The sequence below is a fragment of the Sapajus apella genome, unplaced genomic scaffold (assembly GCF_009761245.1).
Source record: "Sapajus apella isolate SASKATOON/1434 unplaced genomic scaffold, GSC_monkey_1.0 scaffold57, whole genome shotgun sequence".
NCBI classification, from domain to species: domain Eukaryota; kingdom Metazoa; phylum Chordata; class Mammalia; order Primates; family Cebidae; genus Sapajus; species Sapajus apella.
The window spans coordinates 3760785-3784966 of NW_022436997.1; the positions used below are offsets into that span (position 1 = coordinate 3760785).

The 24182-nt window shown below is 36.8% G+C and overlaps 1 protein-coding gene across 2 annotated transcripts in view; it reads left to right on the forward strand.

The window, feature by feature from the left end:
- The window catches only part of RIT2 (Ras like without CAAX 2), a 373167-nt gene that overhangs the window by 37502 nt on the left and 311483 nt on the right, over nucleotides 1-24182 (forward strand). The window contains exon 1 of one of the 2 annotated variants that reach the window (XM_032245262.1): nucleotides 11823-12086. The exons of the other annotated variant lie outside the window; for it this stretch is intronic. The gene's annotated coding sequence lies outside the window, so the exon portion shown is untranslated. Of the gene's footprint in view, nucleotides 1-11822; nucleotides 12087-24182 lie in introns of those variants that run through there. 2 annotated transcript variants of the gene reach the window in all.

The following is a 24182-nucleotide window of genomic DNA, read 5'->3' on the forward strand; positions in this document are numbered from 1 at the left end:
AAAAAAAGGCCTGGTTTCTGAAGCAGTCTAATTTTGTTTTGTAAAACTACCCATTTTTTCACCTTCCTTCACATACATTATGGTCCAGGCACACCAGGTGACTCAATCCACCCGTTCCTCCCTCTCTGTTATTAATAACAACATTTCCTTTCATTTATCTCTGCCTATCAAATTCTCTTCCATGCTTTCACACCCTTTAAACTGCTACCTTTTCCATGAGACATTACTGGAACACACAAATTAATTCTTATTTCTAATTTCTTACCCACAGCAAATTTCTTTAAATGCCATTAGAGCACTCTTATGTGTTATGGTTAGTGGAAACTAGGTATTTCCACTCCACCAGCCTGGATTGCTGAAGGGGAGGGTTCCTAATTGCCATTCCTGGATGACACAGTCCATATTTGTTTTTGTCTTTGTATCCACATCCACCTCTAGCTCAGTTCACATATGAAGATATCTGCAAAAGTGAATCCATGTTTAAAGAAGAAGGTTTTAGTTTAGGCTTAGATAATTAGGCAGGATTATCTTTGGAGGAGGGGCTTAGTTACGTGAAGACAGTGGATAGTAGAGATCAGTAACAATTTACATGTAAATGTGTGTTTGATGCTAGCATCACAAAGAAAAAATGATATTATGCCTTTAAGTGCCACACCAGATACATCCAAAGGAAACCGATATTGGCAACATTAAACTTCTTTGATATTTTCTGCTATTATGTTGTGATAAAAAGAACAGTACCGAGCAGTGGAAGTCAAAACTCTAGCATTTGATAGTATCCTTTCATAAAGTGGTACAGTGAGTTCTAAAAACTGTCAGAATAAAACAAACAACAAAAATAAGCAAACAAGTGGAGTAACCTTCAGAGGATCAATGAGGACTGATCTCATGCTAACCAATGAGATGACAGCTGTCATCTGACTAAGAAGATGGCGGGTGGAAACATTCACTTTTCCTTATGATGCAGCTCTTCCACTTTTTAGAAAGCTGAACGTTGGCCCCTGAAGAGTTCTACACCCTAAATATTAAGTTATTGTCACATTTCTAGTTAGAAATAGCAGTTTACCCTAAGGTCATTTTTTAAATCAGACACATGGCATCTGTTGAGAAACACCAAAAGGGTATACAGGGAGCGTGATTCAGAGAAAAGAGGGAGGTAGAGTGTGTAAGACAGATTGAGGTGGAAAATTATGCTTTATTCTCCTTTCCCCCCACAGCATCCCACACCTACTGAGTGTTAAGTGTTAAATAACAGAGAAATAGAATGTGAGGAAATTTTCTTGTATCTTTGTTTTTCCTTTAGTGTCAATTCCAGTAAGAGATTAATTAGTTACCGCCTTGCAAGATACGGGAAGTTGCAAAAAGCGTGAGAAAATGAGATTCAGAACAGGCAGATGAAATGCACAGCAGAACTGGTAAGGCAAAGATTTGTGGAAGAAAACGGCATGGGGAAAGAAAAAAACAAACCCTAAATTCCTCTGAGCAAGAACTAGACCAGCAATCCATCCCGGCTACTTAGCTGATGACTAGCTTGCTAATTGACTGTTTTGTTTTTCACAGAAACATTACAGGTGTAATTTCCTAAAGACTTGAAGGGTTTCTTCTCATTTATATCCAAGAGTAATGTCTTGTTTTCTTTTTACAATTTTATGTAGTCATAAAAAGCTAAAAAGAACACTTAGCCCTAAATGACTGGTTGATTATTAACTCTGTCAACAGTGTCGTAAGCAAATTGATTTGGAAAAAGGCTTAGAAGGGAGATCCCAATTCTGGAATTTTCCTGATGAACTGCTCAGGAACAAAAATACCACAAATTAGGGCCAGGTGCAGTGACTCACGCCTGTAATCCCAGAACGGAGGTTGAGGCAGGCGGATCACCTGAGGTCAGGAGTTTGAGACCAGCCTGGCCAACATGGTGAAACCCCGTATCTATTAAAAATACAAATATTATTGGGAGGCCGAGGCGGGTGGATCACGAGGTCAAGAGATCGAGACCATCCTGGTCAACGTGGTGAAACCCCGTCTCTACTAAAAAAAAAAAATACAAAAAAATTAGCTGGGCGTGGTGGCGCGTGCCTGTAGTCCCAGCTACTCGGGAGGCTGAGGCAGGAGAATTGCCTGAACCCAGGAGATGGAGGTTGCGGTGAGCCGAGATCGCGCCATTGCACTCCAGCCTGGGTAACAAGAGCGAAACTCCGTCTCAAAAAAAAAAAAAAAGAAAAAAAAAAATACAAATATTAGCTGGGTGTGGTGGCATGAACCTGTAATCCCAGTCACTTAGGAGGCTGAGGCAGGAGAATCGCTTGCATCAGGAGGCGGAGGTTGCAAGTTTGCAGTGAGCAGAGATCACACCACTGCACTCTAGCTTGGGTGACAGAGTGAGACTCCATTTTACCAAAAAAAAAAAAAATAGGATATCTGCAGGATTTACAGGCATGAATAAATTATCTGAAAACTGATAATTCTTTTGTTAATAGCATGATTCAGAAGAAGAATAAGTGAACAAAAAAAGGTATAACATGCCTCCAGTTCACATGTCAGGCTTTGAGTCATAGACACCTTTGAGAGTCTGATGAAATCTACAGAACATCTCCTCTTAATAATGCTTTTAAACACAAAATAAAGGAGGTAGAATTAAAGAAAACAAACTGAATTAAAATAATTTGCTATTGTGTTAATAAATGTAATACAGTAATGTAAGTGCTTCCTTAAGCACACATTGGATAAGATCTATCAGAAGAGAAATAACTACTGTAAGTTTAAAGTATTAATAATTATTAGCAGCATCTTGAGATACCTGTACAATCTGGAGATAAGCACTTACGTGTACTGGTAACAAAGCCATGGATACTGCTAATGGTACTCCAGTAGGGTCAATATATAACAATGAAAGAAAAGACCGTCAACCAGAGATTCGTTTTGAAAGGATATCCTCCAACTGTTAAGTTAGAAATAAAGATGTTTTTTTGGTCCCATTCAAATTCACAGCCCGCCCCCCACTCCTCACCTCCAGTTGAGAACCTGAGATGTTGCTGCATATATTTTGATATATACAGGTTAGAGTCGAAATAAAAGCATCAGATTCTAACAATTCAGAGTGATCATAAAAACTTAAGGCTGACACTAAGATGGTTTTGAAAAGGGAAAATATTCAAGACTTTTAAAAGATATTTACTTCCAAATTTCAGAGAAACTGAACCACTAAATAAAATCTCACAATTAAAAATTTCCCTTGCTTGTAGATGCAACAGAATAGTCTGCAAGATTTATATCGCTGAGATGGAGGAACCTAGAAAATTTTTGGTAAAAATACACATTTCACTTTGAAGCCATGAAAACACCAAGAAAAGCCAATATTCTTTTTTTTGTTCCTATATTAAGTTGTTTCAGTCACATTTTATACAAGTGTAACAAGAAAAGGTTAATTATCAGCTTTTTTACAAGGTCTAAGGGATGATAAAACTGGCTGCATACAGAAAATAAACTGATAAATATGGAGCTGGCTTGTAATTGCAGAAAGCATGTGGACTGTTACGGCAATACCCAAATCTATGGGCAGACATTTAACTGACTGGATTACTGCTGTATTTCTCACAGGCATTATCATTCTATGAGATGGTTGCTCTGGTAATTTTCAGCTGAATATATTCATTGTGTTGGAGAAATTCACTACATAATAGCCGATGCACTTAATGAACACTGTGGCAAACAGGCAAATCATGTTTTCATATAAATAACAAGATCAATAAAAGCTGCTTCCCTTATCCCCTGCTGCATTCACTCTTGTTAAAAATATATCCTGTGTGACCTGAGAACAAATGTGATTCTTAGCCCATCATATTTCTTTCTTTTAAATGGCACTTTGCTGTTTGTAGCCAGCACAGTCTTTGGCACACAGGCACTCACTGTCGTTTTACTGAGTTAAATCGACATCATTCCCCTTATTACCACATTCTCCATTATATCTCTCCATTCATATAAATGAAGAAATTAGAAGATAACCATAGTTTTTGTCTCCTGAAATATTTCTAAAAACAGAAGTGAAGAAAGAGAAATTGTGATTATAGCTTTTCTTTGCATTCTTAAGATTTCAGGTCCTAGTGAAGTGATCATAATCTATTGATTACCAATTCCTCAAACCCATGTTGTCTATTTGACAGGATGATGACATCATTCCTTAAATAGACACATGAAAAATTATTCTCCAGTTGAATAAAAATTCTAAAGCAACAAGTCCCCCACCCTTATTTTCCTAGCAATATGCAGCATTGCCATAGACATACTTTCCTTCCTTTGCTCATTCATTCGGCATATGTATTTGAGCAGCTCTCAGTGCAAGGCTCTTTTCTAGCTGCAGGAACTTAGAGAACTTACAGATGTATATTACAATATGATCCAATATAATATAATGGTAACGAGAAGTAATGAGACAAAAATAAGGCACAAGAGGAGTAGAAAGTGGTTAGAAAATTATTATCCTATTGTTCTCAAGGATATATTATCTGACAAAGTGGCATCTCTGCTGAGAACTGAAGGAAATGAGAGGAAAAAGCTTGGTGAATATTTGGTGAAAGAATACTCCAGAAAGAGACATCATTAAGTTATAAGGTCACAAATAGAGTAGGGACCAGAAGTCTGTGTAGGCCTTTGGAAAGGATTTCAGATTTTATATTAAGTGTCATAAGAAGCCGTCAGAAAATTCTGAGCAAGGATATAATAGGATTAAATTAATATTTTTAATATGTCACTCTAGTTTCTGCATGAAGCATAGACTGTAGGTGGGCAAAGACAAAAACGAGGAGATTGGTTACATGATAGAGACAAGCCAAGTCTAGATGGAATTGAAGAGATGATGATAACATTGTATTTCCAAATTAACAGAGATAACACAGAGCATTATTTAGAGCAATTCAGAGTCTTACAGGAAAGGGGTCCCAATCTAGACCCCAAGAGAGGGGCCTTGAATCTCACGCAAGAAAGAATTCAGGGCAAGTCCACAGTGCAAAATGAAAGCAAGGTTATTAGGAAAATAAAGTGGTGAAAAATAGCTACTCCATAGACAGAGTAGGGTGTTCCCAATAGTAAGAGGAGGAACACACCCACCTTAGTTAAAATGTTGTTTATATATAAGATAACAAAACAACAAGGAAGAAAAAAATCACAGGGAGATGTGCTCTGCTACAAGAGTTTGTGATAAAGGAAAAATTTTCTTAACTACTATATTTTGCAAGAATTGATATTATCTTTATTTTATTTTTTATTATTTATTTATTTGAGGTGGACTCTCACTCTATCGTGAGGCTGGAGTGCAGTGGCAAGATCTTGGCTCACTGCAATGTCCACCTCCCAGGTTCAAGTGATTCTTCTGCCTCAGCCTCCTGAGCAGCTGAGACAACAGCTGCGTGCCACCACAGCCAGCTAATTTTTGTATTTTTAGTAGAAACGGGGTTTTCCCATGTTGGCCAGGCTGGTTTCGAACTCCTGACCTTGTGGTTTGCTATGGGTCTCTCTTATCTCTACCTCCTTCATAGGCTCATTTTCCAATAAAATAATAAATATAAAATGTAAAATTGCTGCTGTTCTCCAGGGTTCTGCTATTGCCCAAAGCTCCTCTCATTATGCACTCTCTCAGAGAATCCAAATGTTTCAGTTGGTTAGCCTAGTCATTATGAGTAAATCCCTTGAGGTTAGCTTTCCTGAGCTTGAGTCTGAGCTCTAACCCTAAATACCTGTGTGATCTTGGGCTTCAATTTACTCGTCTGTACTTATTCCATAGATTCATTGTGAGTCTTAAATGAGATAATTCATTTAAAGAACTCTGGAGAGAATTCAGCCTCCTGTAATTACTCAATAAATATTAGCTATCTTATGCATCCTCATTAGATTGGTCAAGTACTAAATTGTTGAATCTTACAATTTTATTTCCAAGTCACAGCGTTTGCCCAAATTGCAAGTTTGTATTGTGTCTTCCATTAGAACCTTGGATAGCTCACAGGCCTTACACAATCAACATGTCAAAAACTAAACCCATCATTTAGTTTCTTAATTATTCTCTCTTCTCAGTATAATCTCGCATATCAAAATTCTAAGCCCCACTCCTTTTCAACTATCTAAATGAGCTTTGTCCTTTCAGCTAGGGGCACCCCAAAGTTAACCTGAAAGATTGGCTCAGGTCATGAGAGTAAGAGGGGGTCAGACATGCCTCATTATGCCTTCCTCCCTTTTGGAATTCAGGAACAGCTGATCAGCATTTAACAGTAACATAGACCTTAAGTCTGATAAGGAACATTTACAATCTATTCTATCTGAAGTGTGCTGCCTGGAGGCTTCATTTTCATGATAAAACTTTGGTCCCCACAACCCCTTACCATAACCCAGAATTTCCTTTCTATTGATAATAACTCTCTCAACTAATTGCCAATCAGAAAACTTTTAAAATACTCCTATAACCAAAAAGCACCGGCTTTGAGCTATTCCATCTTTCTGCAATGAACCCACGTGTATCTTACATGAAATTGATTGACATCTCATGTCTCCTCAGAATGTATAAAGCTAGGCCGTGCCCTGACCGTCTTGAGAACATGTTCTCAGGTTTCCAAAGGGCTATGTCATGCACATGGTCACTTATATTGGGCTGTGTCTTGTGCATGGTCACTCATAGTGGGCTCAGAATAAATCTCTTCAAATATTTTACAGAGTTTGACTCGTTTAGTCAATATTCTTGTTTTCAATTTACATATATCCAATAAGATGGGAAAATAGCTGATGCTTAATTTTCTCCTCTTAGTCACTCCTTTGTGTATGTGGTGTCCTACTGGTTTTACCTTTTGAATGCAATTTCTATCCTTGAGTTAGTCATCTCCATCACCCACGTTGTATCCCAGAAACCCATCATTACTTTGAGTAATGTTACACTAGTCTTCTGTCTTTCCCCTTTGCTTCTCTTCTCCTTATAGTTACCTTACTGAAATGCCAAGTCAACTGTCATGCCTTGCCTCTCAGGATCCCAAAATTCACTATGGCATAAAGACAAAGTCAACTCCTTAACATTAATTTACTACAATCACGGGGATCTAGTTGCTGTCTACATTTTCAGTCTTATTCCCAAACAATGCCTGCTTCCTATTTTTCACTTTAGGAACATTGATTTACATGCCCTTTCTTCTTTAAATGCTCTTCCTCATTTCTACTCACATGTCCAAACACATGCTTAAATACAGTTTGTATGCATTGCTTAACACTTAGCCTAGCCATTCTTCTCTGACCTCTAAGTTAGGTTAAATAGCATTTCCTTGTCAATTTCTCTGCCATTGAATCTCCACATTTTTTTGTTCTTATATGTCAAATGGACTTTCTTCTAACTAAACCATGAGCTTCTTTATGACACAACCATCTGTTTATCTTTGTCTCTCTAGCACTTAACACCTAGGTGAATCCTCAGGCCTTATCTATATGCTAGTTGATAGACAAAGTTAATGAACATGTGATTTCAAATGCTCCCAATCGTCTCTTAAGATGAAATCCTCTGGAATATTTCTTCTGTGAGTACCAATTTGATATGTGGTTTTAAACTCTAATGGTGTACAATTGCCTAGGAGACAGTGCTTCTTAAATGGAGGTTTACAGACCCTTGCTATCAGAGTATGAAATTTCTCTACGGAATTTCTTTGTGAATTTTGTGAATTAACTTAAATAGCCAATTATAAATCATTGTAAGCATACTCTAGATCATTCTGGATGGACATTTTGTAACCAAGACTTACCACTTGGTTTCAGTGCATGTGGTTACATTTTTTATAATGATGATAATGCATCAAATGTTCAATTAAATAGATAGCACTCAACTTTTAATCTAGAATTAGCTTAAATTCTAGATTTAAATTCACAGATTCTAATCATCTAGAATCTATGGTGTGAAACCAGTGAGATAATTTTTGGAAATTCATGAATATTAGTGTGGACATAATTTTATAGCCTTAACATAAATGCTACTAACTAAAAACCATGTGTTTTTTCTATCCAACTACATGCTTTGGATTAAGCCTGTATCTGCATATCCAAGGCTTTCTACCTGCCCCTTCTACCTTTCTAAAGTTTATTTATTGTTCATATCTTCACTCAAATGTTATTTCTCTATAAAACCTTCCATGATTGCATAATTGGGAGTTACCTAATTCTACTCTCTTTGTCTTAACTTTGTTGCCACACAATTTTCAATAGCATGCAGGAATATCTGTCTAATTGCTTTCATTTTATAAAATAAAAAAATGGGGTTAGTGGTGAAAATGGGGTGGTATTAGTTCAAGTAAATAAAGAAGATAAAACACTTTGATTATTGTTAAATAATGTACAGATGGTTGAAGATGTGTATGTACAGATGGTTGAAGGTGTGTTCCCTGTGATTCAGAAAGTTCTACGGATGAGTGCACACAAAAGGAAGGTGTAGGCAAATAAAAACAAAAACCGGAAAAGAAAAAGTCTAGTTAAAATGAAATAAGTTGCTATTTTGTGATTTACTTTGCATGTTTACAAAAAGTAAAAATGATAGCCAGTGTTAGTGGTTCAAGCCTATAGTCCCAGCTACTAGGGAGACTGAAGTTAGAGGATCACTTGAGCCCAGGAGTTTTAGACTACAGTGAGCTGTAATTGGGCCACACTGCACTCAAACTCGGGCAACAGATTGAGACCAGATCTCTAAAAAAAATCCCAAAAAGTGAAAATGAGGCCGAACAGAGCTTATAATGAGGAAATCCAGTAAAACCTTATACAGCACTCTAAACTGTATCTATTTGTGATTGTGGGCTACAAGTGGTGGCTCACACCTGTAATCCTAGCATTTTGGGAGGCTGTGGCGGGTGGATCACGAGGTCAGGAGTTTGAGACTGGCCTGGCCAACATGGTGAAACCCAGTCTCTATTAAAAAAAAATACAAAAATCAGCAGTGTGTCATGGTGCATACCTGTAATCCCAGCTACTGGAGAGGCTGAGGCAGGAGAATCGCTTGAACACAGGAGGTAGAGGTTGCAGTGAGCTGAGATTGCACCCCTGCACTCCAGCCTGTGTGACAGACCAAAACTCTGCCTCAAAAACAAACAAACAAACAAACAAATAAATAAATAAAACCAAAATAGTTTTTGTGAGGAATACGGAATATAAAATTTTTGGTTCAACTTTTAGGCAAACTGACTTCTGGCCAGTCACCTCATTGAGAATGAGAATTTGATGCTCTAATTGCGATTTATTTTGAAAAGTGTCCTTAAAGGGACCATTGTTCTTCTTTCAGAACTTCATTGCTAAGAGTGCCTGAGTTAAAATACATCACATGAACACAGAAGAAAAATTGTGCGAGAAATCATATTGCTCTAGTGTTCTTTAAATGTTTTATGGGGACCTGCCTGCCATCTACTGATTCTAGGTACTTTATTCTGTCTGAAATTGCATCTCTTTATTTAATTCTTGTGTTAGCCTGAGTGAAATGTGTATCGCTTAGTAATGGGATGTAAAAAGAAATTTGTCACCTCCAAAATGTACATTACTTAGAGCTACTGCAGTCAGGGGAATAAGCTATTTTCACCAATAATAAATGCACTTAACTCTCTTCTGAAAAAGCTCTGCATTACTCTAACTTGAAACCAATGCTTAACAAATGTTTTTGTTAGTTTATTATATATTCTGGTATATAACCTTCTGGTGAGTTGAGATTTCTGTAGTTAGAAGATGCTAGCATTTTTCCTACCTTAATTAACTTTCTTTCAACAAATCCAAGATTGAATTATATTTATTTCTGTTCTGAAATTTGTGATCACCTTATGAGGGCCTCCATCTATTACTTTATCAGACTTTATTGAATAAGTTTTAAGGAAGCCATAAAATCATGTTTCTGCTTCCAGTATTGCCATTCCTGAGCTTGTAAGTCCCTAACCAAATCCTTTACCTTCTCTGGACATAAATTTTTCATGTGTAAAACAAGTGATTGAAGTTTTAAGATACGTTTTATTTTAAGACATTTGAAATCTGTAATGAGATGTCATCTTACTTCTCCCTATGACCTCCCAGCTCTTGTGGGTACCTAATAGGCATTTCCATAATCATTCCCACAGCCCACTTTTGACTTGCTGACATAACTTGCCTAGTTGTCTGTTTAGGAACAAGATGAAAGAAGTATGCAATCCTTGATTTTGAGAAAAGTGTTTTACTTCTCATTTTCAAGCATCTTCTAAGCTGTTGCATAAGAACTGTATTTTATGTTATTAAGATTTCCAGAAAAAGCTATACCCTAAATAAAATAAAATAACTTATGACTCAAAACTGAAGTTTAAAGGCATTTCACTGGATCCCTGACTGGAACATATTACTAAAAAAGAATCCATAAAACTTCTTCAACAAACTTAAAATTAATTTCAAAAGGGGCGTAAAATAAATGACTTTTGTTAAAATTGTTAATGTCTTAGGGCTATCAATGTCCACAAATAATTTCTTACACAAATCAAAATATATGGGTTTTATATTCATGCATATAAACGAGAAATTGTCTACTCATTCAGCCCCAAAGGTTACCAATAGAGCCAAGCAAGTTAGTCAATATTGGTCAACATACCAGACTACGGGTATAGAATCCTGTGCTTTTTGAATTTGACAGGGAGAAAAATTCCTGACACAAGTATGGTGAATCATGTTTTAAACCACCCCTTCTCCAAGACAAATTGACAATATAATGATTCCATATTAAAATTTATAAAACATATCTCTTTTTTACTCAAACTACTGATATTTACTGAACAAATTTTTAAAGGAAGGTCTGAGTCCACTCGTAATTTACTCTGTATAGTTTGATTTAAATCCGCTCACTGTGAACTTCTTTCTCTGGTTATTACCCTCAAGGAAAATATAGAACTACCACAGCCATCTCTTTGCTATGTCCATCGCTTTGCTATGTCCCTAGCCTTTCTTATTTAAAAGATAACCACTATTTTCTAATTCTTGTTAATAAAGTCCATTCGTATCGACAGCCACACAACCCTCTAAGTTATCAGTATCATATTTCTGTTAGAATGCCTTTATCTAATTAAGGCTTTATATGTCACTCTGAATCCCCATTTGCATGTCAGAATTACTTTTTATTCTTATTATGTGCCTAGTTTATGTTGTATCACTAACCCATATTTAAACATGTGGTGATTTTATCCTGTCAAATAAGATTGATATTTATCTAAAGCATATTAACTTTTCCCTGCTCTGTTCTAGATACTCTAGACTCACAGAGAGGCTATTTAAGCTACTGATCTTGGTCTTGTGGAGCTCACCAATTTACTGGTTTTCCTGAGGACAAAGGGTAGCTTATAAAAGTCTCTGAAGCTATACATGTAGTTTGAGAATTCATGTTTAATATAATTATCCAATGTTTATCTTGAATACAACATTAAGATTCATAATTCATATGTTATAAGCTATAGAATATAATTCTCATTGAAATCTTTTCAGCCACTAAGAATAATGGATTACAGGACATACTGTATAGGAATATGTAGAATGTGTAGAAGAGGAGGAACTGTGATGTTTTTATTTGTAACTGGATCACAACTGCCCATCTTAAGGAATGATAGCTCTTTTTTGTCTTGAAGTATAGACATTCACTCTCAATTTTTAAATAAGTTGTGAGGGTGTCATGATACTTCACACAGCAAAATGTCCTTTTTTTTTTTTATTCATTCCTTCGTGTCCTGAATATCTGCATAGTAAGTCACATAAAACATTAAATACATGTCAACCTCCCTATGTTGTGGCTATTTTCCTTCCATAGTTCAGGGAGCAGGAGAAAGTGGTGCCCAGGGGCTTCGCTTCTTCACTCCTGTAGCTCAGCAAGTGGGAGGGAGGGGCATCCTGTGGCTTCTATCCTGTGGTTTGGTGAGCTAGAGGAACTGACTCAACCAGCAGCTTCTTCTCTCCCATTGTTTGGTAAGTGGGAGGGAGAATTATAGCTCTTTTACCCTCTGCTGCCGCAGCTCAGAGGGCAGGACCCTTACAACTTTTTCACTTCTACCGTTCAGCGAGTTCCAGGTTCTTGTTCTGCAGCCAAGAAGGATAAGGTACTCAGACACTGGAGAGTGAGTAAGGCAGAGTAGAATTTTATTGAGCAACAAAAGCTCTCAGCAGGGAGAGGGAACCCAAAAGTGGGTTGCCTTCTGTGAGGCTGAGTGGGGTGTTTTTAAGGGCTTAGAATGGGGAACTACTGCTGATTGGTCCATGGCGGAGGTCTTAGAAAAAGCACCATTCCGTTGGTTAAAAGGCATCATAAAGAAGGAACCAATTGAGAAAGAGTGGGTAAGACAGGGGTGAAAGTTCTCACTCTGGTCATGGACTCTATCCAGAGCTGGCAGTCGATTTTTAGGCTTCAGACTGTCCTTGGCTTGAAGGTCAGGTTTCACTGGGGACCTATCCCTGTCTTCCTAGGAATTTGTCTCCTCTTGCTATCAACAGTAGCATACAGAACTCTGAAAAACAGTCTAATCTCTGTTGCTTATTATTTTTCCACAAGTGATAAAAGGGTCCTGAGTTTTCTGTGAATGTGGTAATATATATGAATCAAAAAAATTTGAGAAAATAGGAGAAATGGTAGGCTATATTATGGATTTCTAGTACATATTAGTTTAGTGAAAATAACTGTAAAATCAATATTCTGACAAACATAAAGAAGCTTGGAATGTCTTTAAGAAACAATAAATCAACCATCATAAAATAGTTGAGAGGACTGGTTTTAGAATCTGGCAAACTTGAAATCAAATTCTGTCTTGATCATTTATCAGTTATGTTACACTGTAGTACTTACCTTGCAGTATATTTGAGCCTCAGTTTCTTTAGCTATAATGTCAATATTATAATATCTTGGTCATAGGGACTGTTATAATATATTAAATGAGCTCATGGAAACACTTGCTATGGGAATGCCATGCTCAATTATTTAGATTCAAAAAAATACTGGGCATCTGCTCTCAACTATACTCATTATAAACTGTAGGGGTAACAATGATGCTTTCCTCATGTTGGGGTGATCTAAAATACCTGGTTTTACATGTAACAAAGGCAAATATGGGCCAATTTTGATGTTCGGTGTAAAACACACAATATCCTTTTCTTCCTACATACACCAGACAAACTCTGTAATCATTGTGTTTTAGTTCATCTACTTATTTTTTTTCCGCATGAAGTTTGTATGACTGAGGTACATTTTAATTTATTTTCATGTGTCCATATTTTGAAAATTTCAATGTTACTTAATCATGTCCTCAATGGAGTTAACATCATTGGCATCAAAAAGGTGATAGGTTCCAGCTTGGTAATAGACACCAGACCCAATACGTCCTGGAATGATATGAAGGCATAGCTAGTTCTCTCACAGCATCTCCCAATCCCATAGCTAACCATTTGGGCCCTTAACTATAAGTGCAATTTTGTCTGCTGGATTTTTCTGATATCATTGTGACTGTATTGTGGAATTTGGAATCAAGTGTTTCATTACAAGATTAGTGGCATTCAAACTCCCTAATAATGAGGAAGATTTATTACTCAATCATAACATCAAATGTGCTTGGCTGGGAAGATAGCATCATATGGCAGAGTAATACTGGACAGGGTATCAGGAGACCTTGATTCTATTTTGAGTTTTGCTTTACTACATTGGATAACTCTCCTATTCTCTGTGAACTCTGATTTCTGATTCAGGGAGTTGGAATGCTATTCTCTCTAAGTGTGCTTTAGATCTAAAATTCTACTGTTATCTATAAAATACTTCACAGATCTTTTCAAGTTAATTATTTAGTTAATATGCTGTGTTATCATGGATGAACTTCAGTTCACAAAGGGAATAAAGACTGTGCTTTAAGCCTAATTGTCCCTGACGTAAACTTCCTTGAACTTCTCTAAGGAGGTCTTCTTACCCTCCGGGGTGGGGTTACTTCTCACTTGTTGCACATGTCTCAATCCTAGACCTACTCTAGGACATCCCTTAAAATCAAGAGTTGTCTGGAACCTGCTAATTAATTAATCCATACACATGTTAAACAGAAGCTAAAGCCAGGCCATATGCTGTCCTTTCTGTGAAATAAAAGAAAAAAATGTGTAAGAATGATTCTCATCCCTACGAAGAGCTCACAGTATAACTGGAGAAATTTCACATTTCATAGGACAATAAAACAGATCAAGTTAGTAAGTGGTCAAAGTAATTTAAGTCAAATAAGTGTTTTGTAAAGACAAGGTTTTGCCATGTTGCCAAGGCTGGTCTCAAACTCCTGGGCTCAAGCAAGCTGCCCACATTGGCCTGTCAAAGTGCTTTAATTACAAGCATGAGATACTGCACCTGGCCAGAAACAGTTATTTTTGTATAGACTTGAATTTTCAATGACAGTGTGATGTTTGTAAATGATTCTTGTGTATGTGTCCTGCACGCTCACATACACAAACAAGGACACATCAAGTCTTCTGTGTGTAGTACAAAAGTGCATCTCAAACTTCATTGTACATTTGAATTCTCTTGTTAAAATTAGAATCTGATTTAGTAGGTTTGGGATGGAGCCTTTGGTGTCTGCATTTTTGGCAAGTTCCCAGACGAATCTAAAGCTGGATTATTCTTTGAGTAGCAGATAGTCTAGAATTGATATGTCTAAGGATAGTAATTCACACCTGGATTGCTCATGCTAGCCACTTACTTGATCATCCTTTCATAGATTCAAAGGTAATCTTTCTATCACTGTACATTCAAGTGATTTTAATCATTTGATATTTGAAATACATAAAAAAGAGAATGTGTCAGGTCAGCATTACTACCAACAAAGTTACAACCAAGCTTGTGCTTCTAAACCATGTAGGATGGCAGCAAATTACTTGGCTGCTAAGCCACTACTCAGTTCATTTTTTCTTAGTTTAATTACCACTTTAACTTAGAGACAATACATTTACCAGATGCTATGCCAAAATTAAAATCTTCTTGATACATTTCTAGTTTGCTTTGTTTGCTTTGTTCCTCTTCTCATACAGATCCAGAAAGTCCAAAATTGTATTATATGTTGCCCAGGTAAGACACACCAAAATCCTCCCAAGGATGGTTGTCTTCTGAGATCATTCTAATTTCTTGGCCCAAGCCATTTACTAAATCTCGTTCTACCTTAGATGACATACCAAAAAAAAAAAAAAAAAAAAAAAAAAAAGTCAATCACTTGAAAGATTACCTCCATTGCTAGAGAAAATAACATCTGCTGCTGTCCCATAATTGTTTATGTTCCTGGATGGAGTGTGGAAAACTATAGGATGCTATACCTCACATCTTAAACCCACACTAAATGTCACCTGTTCTCACGGTAACTAAATATTGAATGCCAGTTTAATGCATGTACATGCACATGCGTGCACACACACCAGATCCTTACCAAAGAACTATTCAAAGTGATCCATGTTTAATATTCCCAATTCCTTTGTGTTATTGGGATTGTGTTGAAACATGAGATTCATAGATGCCTAACTTTAATAGAAGTTTGCCCTTTTTCAAAGCGAAGTAATATTAAGTATGTAGTCCTATTTGGAAAGAAAATCCTGGAGATGAGGTTGACAGTTTTATGGCACTGGCCCTTGTCTTATTTGCAGTAATTCATTTTATATATAGTGCTTCACTTTGAGAAAGCCAAGGGCTAGAGGCCTCTGTGATTTAATTCAAACAATAAGTAAGATCGTGGTATCAAAGAGGGCAGAAAATAGGTCTGCTGATTAGAACAATATATTACAGGACAGGAGAAGGCATGGAAAAAGAAAACTTGGATATAACAAATATGAATAAGCATATCATACTGTTAGCTGGATCTCCTGCCTAAAGAAATACATAACTCAATGTACTATATCTACAAATAGTCTCCACTGGCAACCCATATTTATATACGTCCTCCCCCCCCCACCCCCGCTGCCTTGTCCTGCTGGATGGTTAGACTAGCTTATGTACCCTTCATCATCAGAACAGGAACAAGGAATTTTATTTTTTCCAGAACTCACACCATGGAAAAGCAAAATCCCATCGATATAATTAAATCAAAGTTTATAGTGGAAATTTGAAGTATCAGGGGCAAGAGTAAGGAAGCAGGCAATTTACTTTGTTTACTGAGGGTAATTCAAAGATCATGGCAATTCTGTTAAGTCAAAAGCTATTGTCCTGGTCATTGCTCCTTGGCCAAACCCCAGGGGATCCATGACTGCCAGGTCCTTACTAATGTCTGGAGCAACTCGAATGTGTACAGTGCCTAGAATTCATCTCTGTAGTCTCCATAGACTTTAGCTTTTGTTCTCAAGCCCAAGATTTCAAAAGCGCAAATTCTTTACTACGTTTATGATTTATTTCTTCAATATGTTCAAGGTGTAATAAAATGGCTGTCAAGTGCTGACTTCTTGTTTCATAAGTGCCACCACTTATACTGTCCCCTACTGGTCATTTCTCAGCCTAAAATATGATGGGTGATAGACTTTTCTTTAAACAATAGTTCCTGTAAATTCATAGTTCCCTAGGAGAAAACAGCTCTGAGAAGCTTCCCAATAATCTTTTGCAATAAATGTTTATTAGTCTTGATGACAGTGTCTGCACAATCTTGGATGGAATATTACTTTCATCATTTTTTTTAGATTCAATGAGCTCTAGTATTGATGAGTTTCACGGGATTGGCTTAGCTTTCCAGAGAGCACTGGTGATTTTTTAATACCCTGGAATTTGTCTTTATCAGTGACTTTTTAAAGTATAAATATTAACTGTAACAAATATATTTTTGTGCAAAAATTTCCTGGTAAGCTTAGGCTTCTGCATGTATAATGACAAGAGATAGTTGTTGCTTGTCCAGTATTAGCAGATGTAGGCATATTATTTATATGTCCTCACTTATTTTTTACTTTTGCAGACAGGACTGGACTCTGTACATACACACTCTCATGTAGATCATCCGCAGATTCCATGGAAGCCAATAAAATTCAGAGAAAAACTGAAGGCTTAGGTGTGGAATTCACCTTTACAAAATTCTAATTTTTAGGTTACTATTGCTAACCCATAACTTTAAAGTTCTGCCTGCCAACCCCGAGGTACCTGTCTTCCCTGTGTCATTTAGCTTACTTCTCTGCACTCACATCCTTGCCTACTAGACCTATGGTGTGCCTTTGAAGTTTTATGTTCCATGGAATCCACATCCTTTTCTCCTAGACATGTGCAAAAACATTCATAACCAGTCTTCCAGTAAAATTGCTAGTACTAAATAATGTCATTTATTTAATGTTACACTTGTGGATTTTATCTTTGTTTTATATTTTAAACGACATCTTTTTTTCAAACACAGTGAAGAATTCCTGTTGTCTTTGTGTTCAGGAGTTACTAAAGGAGCTATAAAAAATGTAGCCTGAACCCTCCTTTTTGTGGATAATGATGACTCTATTTTATTTAATCATTTTTGACTCTTTTCCGGATGACTTGAAGGATATCATGGGCACCCTTTTTTGATTTAGGGGTAGATATACTTGAAGTTGAGAGATTGTCTTAACTAATTTGCCTCTAATTCAGCTTTTGATACAGAGTTGTCAAGCACTCACAACCATAATTTCCATCTTAGTGTCTTAGTGCCATTTCATCATTGTTTTCATCACCAGACATCAATCAAGCTCTCCCAGAGGCCATGTCTCTGGAGGAGACCCCATGGGGAGAGCTAAGAGAATTATACTGTTTACGCAGCTGTTCTTCATAAGAATGTGGCTGGTTCTCAATTTTTTGAGATTGTTATTTGTATATATAACTAAGAAGCAATCACTGATTTATCAGGTTGTTCTTCTCCCATGAATATGGCCTTAGTCTATGGCCTTATTTTCAGAAGACATAGAAAATGTAACACCAGGATCAGCTCATAAACTTTTTAAATAACAGTGTATCAGCCCCTAGCTACTTTCACAAGTCTGAAGGGTTATCTATGAATTGATGTATTTAATAGTAACCAAGGTGAATCCAATGCACAGTTATATTTGAAAGCTCCAGTGTAGATGAAAACAATCAGCAGATTGAAAACCACATATATCACCATGAAGGCATGTCTACAGGTTCAGGATTTCTTCTTGGTTTTGCAGATTCACGAACAAACTTTTATGAATATATCATGGTAGTAACAAAATCTGTGAGACTAATTCATTCTAATCAATTTAAAATGTTAAGAAGCAAAATGATCAATTTACAATGAGAGTTATTCTTTGGCAAATTACGTTATTTTCTGCTATTTCAGGAAATCCTTCTATTATCAAGGTACCAAGCAAACAGAGTAGGAAAGCAGAAGGGTTTTAAGGCATAAAACAGCATATAAGGAATTGAAAAGAGCTATGGAAAATTTTATGCAGCATATCCTGTCTCCCTGATTATTAAAATACTTATTTTCCAGATATCATTTATCTCCTCCATAGTCATTGCTGATTGAACCTTCCGGCATGTAATTATGCTTCAGTTAATAGTCTCGAGTCCATATAGACCACCTTTCATTATCATGTCCTTTTTTAATTTAAACATGTTACTTGACACAGTCCAATTTAGCTATTAGGAGTTAAAGATTAGTCTTTAGTTAAAGATTAGTCTTTCTGAGATTTAGAACTCTTCCTAATCTTATTATAAATTGCCTCAAAAAGACACCTTTTGACCTTATCTTGAAATTCTTTCTGTCCCCAGCTGGGGACCATCATAATCCTGTCTACCTTCAGATTCTTCATTTTTGTCAGAAGGGATATTGATACTGACCCAGCTGCACACTCTCGTCTTGACATTCTTACAATCTCAGACCTGCATATACAGACAGAATAGCTCAAGTCTAGGGGTAAGGACAAACAAAGCTACATTTCCACAAAGAGTTGATTTCACAACTTTTGTCCTCTCAGTGGGGAATTGCAAATGGTCAAAGTGTTCCATTGTGTCCAAATTCTGACAATAACTCTGCCTTGGGAGCAGTTAGCTATTAGTAAAGAAGGTAATGATAGAAACTGATATGATGGGGTCCAAAATACATTTGTATGACTCTATTATAGGCAAGTATGATTAAAGCAAGTGTTCAGATTCTGCAGTAGATTATACTATTGGTTTCTGCTCTTAAATGGATATAAGATCTAAAGAGAAAATTTCTTCCAGAAAGAACTCATTTGTATATGAAATCATAAAACAATGCTCCATCATTTACTATAATTTAAATATAATTTTTTACTAATCCATGTATCTGTCAATATTTGATAATGTCCTTTTTTACCATCTTTTAAAACATGTAACATTTTAATAATCAGATCAACAAATATGAGATAGAACATTTAACTATTCTCAGAATCACTTTCGAGTGGGGTAAAAATATTGAGTCCCTTCATCCCAGCCCTCCAAACAGAATAATAAAATGATGAAGATAACAACAAGTATTTATTAGTTCCTTTATGTGCCAGTCATTATGCTTAGTTTTTCCCTATCACCCCATTTAATCCTTGAAACAGTTCTATACCCATTTTATGCATAAGAAATCTATTGCTGCTTAAAGGGGTTATGATAGCTTTCCATAGAAGCTATTATAATAATGAATGTAATAGTTCAAAGTGTAGGCTGACTGCCTGGGATTGAAATCCAGTTTTGTGTCTTATTATGCAACTTTGGACAAGTTTTCTAATCTCCCTGTCCTTCAATTTCCTTAATTATTAAGTGAGCATAGCTTATGTACCAGGCTCTAGGGTTCTTGTTCACAAACCTACCACTAGTAAGTATGTAAATTACTTAACAAAGAATTTAGACAGCATTTACTAAACTAATCCACACAGCTAACAAGGAGCAGCATTGTAATTTAAATCCTAGTACCCTGACTTCAGAGCCTTTACCTCTACAATGTGGCCATAGGTAAGAGAATGAAGAACACACACCAGGCAGTACTGGATTTAAATAGTTTTCCGTTAAAAGCTGAGAGAGCTTTGGCAAGTTATTCAAACCTCTCTGGGCCCCCTTTAATTATCTACATAAAATAGTAGCTATCAAAAAGTTCTGTCAAGACTTGAAAAAATATGCAATGTACCTCTTTTGGTGGAAAAGATAGAACTGTTATCTCCTGCTCACTTCTGGCTACTTTCTCTACACTTTTTTTAATAGGCTTCTTAGAGTCACAGTCCTACATGTATTATTAGAGTGAGAAAGAAGGCAGAGAATTAGTGCTAAAGGGATTTAGATGTCATCAAAGACTGGGAGGATCAGGTAAATTCTTAGGAAAGGGAAACTGAGCTATATGTTGTGAGTTTAAATAGAGAAGAAAGAGATGACTAGGTAAGAGACACGGCTGGGGCAACGTCAACAGTGTGGAAGGGAGCAGTTTGTATAGGTCACCAGCCCCTGGACATTTTTGTTCAGATTCAGGCTAGCAGATTAGGAAGATTTTCTGAGTTTCAATGTAGGGAGTTTGGAACTGATCTTATGTGTAATAGAGAGTTTTATATGGGACGTTATATGATAAAGCTCATGAAGGATATGCAAAGATAGAGTTAGGAAATGTTCATCATTTATTTTCAAATTATATTTGACATCCTACAAATCACCTTGGATAACATAATAGAAACATATAAGTCCAATTAATAAATCACCCCTATAAATACCTCTTTATTCTTTACATAATCCTAATTAAATTTCTCAGAGCAGCCATTATTTTCATAATGATTTAGGTGCAGGTTTTTTACACACATATCTATTGCATTATTTAACTTTTTAATTTATATACACAATGTAAGTTAATTCCATAATTAAAGGTTGATATTGTGACAAGGAAAATAAGCTGTCACTATTTATTTATTAGCCACTGCTGAATATATTAACAATGGTAGCAAAAGGAGTGAAAGCTTAAAGTACATTCATGAGAATGGAGTGTTTTTATTCAGCAAGCTATTGTCTGGCATGTCTTGTAAAACTTTGGTGAGTCCTGGGTATCCTCTCTGAGTCTGTATCATACAGGATAAGAACAGACTTGTGATAATCCAAAAACCAGGTAAGAAGACAGGAGAGATAGGGAGTGGAAAGGGTCCAGAAGAACCTCTAGCTTGAATGAGTAGGAATTTTATCTGGGAAGAGGTGATTGAGGGGGTCTCCATAACAAGTTAAAAGGTGAAAAGTTGAACATTTTGTTTGACATTTTGATTTTCTATTTTGTAAGTTTGACAACATGGCTTATATCCCTCCTGAGTTAATGAGCTACTTCAAAGCAAGAGGAATGCATACAGCAAGTACTTAATATTCTCTCATTTAATTATTCAGATTTAGACCAATGGCTAGCAGGCAGTTAACACTAAAAAACTTTTTCCTTGTTAAGCTTCCTGTTGGGGTTCTCACTCCCCTCTTTTGGGTGGGATTAATTTCCTGGGTGGCTCAGAGAACTCAGGGAGACACTTATGTTTACAAGTGTATTAAAAAGAATATTTCAAAAGGATACATATGAAAAGACACTTAGGGCAAAGTATAGGGGAAGAGGCACGGAGCTTCTGTGCCCTCCACAGGTGTGCTGTACCCCAGGAACTTCCATGTGCTCAGCTGTGCTGAAGCTCCTCAAACCCTGTCCTCCTGGTTTTTTATGGGCGCTCCACAATGTTAGCATTCGTTCCCTTAGGTATTGGGCAGGACCCTCTCTGGGAAGGGTCTTAAAACTCATAGTCAGAAAGGCAGGAAAGATTAAAGTGCTGCTTTGGAGCAGATGGAGGACAGAAGGGGATTCTGTTTCCTGAGGCCTACCCTTGAGGCTCAATACACCCAATATTGTAACAAGAGACTAAAACGAGCATTACCATGGGAGTTATGAACCAGGAACCCTGGACACAAACCAGTATATACCGTATCACCGTAACACCACACCTCTACTGACGGAGTCTTCTGTACAGCCTTCACCTGTCTTCATTCAAATTTCACACAGCTTATTTCTAACAGTATTCCTGTCCCCAGAAATGTGGATTTATATCTGTTTCTTTACTTTTGCTGGTAGATTTTATTTTCAAAAAGCAATTCTGCTGGGCATGGTTGCTTACACCTGTAATCCTAGTTATTTGGGAGGTCAAGTCAGTAGGATCACTTGAACCCAGGACAACATAATAAGACACTGTCCTTCCTTACACACCAAAAAATTAAAAATTAGCCAGTCCTGGTGTTGCAAACTTGCAGTCCCAGGTCCTGGGGAAGCTGAGGCGGGAGGATCACTCAAGCCAGGAATTCAAGGTTGCAGTGAGCCATAATTGTGCCACTGTACTCTGTCCTGGGAGACAGAGCTAGATCCTGTCTCAAACAAACAAATAAAAAGCAATTCTGAGTATGTTTCTTACATTAAAAAAAATATATTCTCAATTACTGCTTTTAGAACAAAGCTTAAAATGTTTAGTATGACACAATGGGCCCTTGGTGATATGACTTTGGATTTTCTCTCCAGCCTCCATCTGCACGCTGTACACCCTATATCCACCCTGAGCACCATCTATAATGAATTAGCAGAAATACTTGGATACGGTTTGTTGCCTGAGCCTTTGGGACTGTGGCACATGCTCTTTCCTTTGCCTGTAAGTCTCCTCTATTCCCTACCCATGTGCATCGTTAACTATTAATACATAGTCACTATTCAAGATTCAGAATGCCCCTACCTTCTCAGAGAAATAATTAATTCTCCCCAAGGTTAGAATACATTCCCTCTTACTTCCCTAAATTAGAAACTGTGATTAATGATCATAACATTTAGTGCACAATTATGTAATTATCTTTTTAATTTTTATCCTTCATTCTGCTGTGAGTTCCTTGAAGATAGAATTTACCTATTCTACTTCTGTGTCCCTAAAACTCAACGGAGACCCTAGCTGCAGTGCAGTTGTTTGTTGAATAAAATTACAGAAAATAAAAAGAATATATCTATTACAGTGCTGGTGATCTAGAGCTAAGAAAATTGAGCTAGAGCTGTCGTTGCGATTTGTCTGAATTAATTTAATGAGCTAGCATTTGATGTTATGAAATCTAGCTCTCCTGACACTGTTGCTCAATGATCTTTCTATCAAACCCTGGACAATTTCCCGGTAGTTCTTATTGTGTCATTGTTTATGAAAGGGAACTACATGCTGTCTTTGGAATTTCGCAAGCCAAGATTCACTATCATCATGTCTGTCAGTGCTAGTTTGCCAGTTTTCTCTCCATAATTCACTTAACTTTTAGTCCAGAGAGTTGGAGTGCCATACTGGTGGTGCTGAAATTCATGTATTAAGAAGGGCTAACAGCAGAAAACAACGCTTACCAAGTAATAAGTTGAGTGACTATTCTAGATTCAAACTATTTTTCAATTCAGTCTAACATGTGGTTGAAACAATTTTACAAACCAGATTATTGATTATTTTCCCTTCTCTACTAATTCATTAATTAAACAACAGAAAAATCAACAACTGGCATTCCCATGATAATATGTAAGGAACATCAAACAAGTTGTACTCATTAAAGTGAAACACCAGTTGATTGAAATATAATATTTCAAACAGATGGGACAACATCATATGAACATATGTGAGCTGTGTGTTTATTTTTGTTTGTTTGTTTGTTTCTTGGAGAATTTATTGGTGGTTTATTTTTTTTCCCCCATTTATTTATTTTATTGCATTTTAGGTTTTGGAGTACATGTGAAGAACATGCAAAATTGTTGCATAGGAACACATGTGGCAGTGTGATTTGCTGCCTTCCTCCCCATCACCTACATCTGGCATTTCTTACCTTGCTATCTCTCCCCAGCTCCCCACCCCGCACTGTCCCTCCCCTATTTCCCCCGAACTGACCCCAGTGTGTAGTGCTCCCCTCCCTGTGTCCGTGTGTTCTCATTGTTCAACACCCGCCTATGAGTGAGAACATGCGGTGTTTGATCTTCTGCTCTTCTGTCGGTTTGCTGAGAATGACGGTTTCCAGGTTCATCCATGTCAGTACAAATGACACAAACTCATCATTTTTGATGGCTGCATAATATTCCATGGTGTATATATGCCACATTTTCCCTATTCAGTCTATCCTCGATAGGCATTTGGGTTGGTTCCAGGTCTTTGCTATTGTAAACAGTGCTGCAAGGAACATTCGTGTGCACGTGTCCTTATAGTAGAACGATTTGTAATCCTTTGGATATATACCCAGTAAT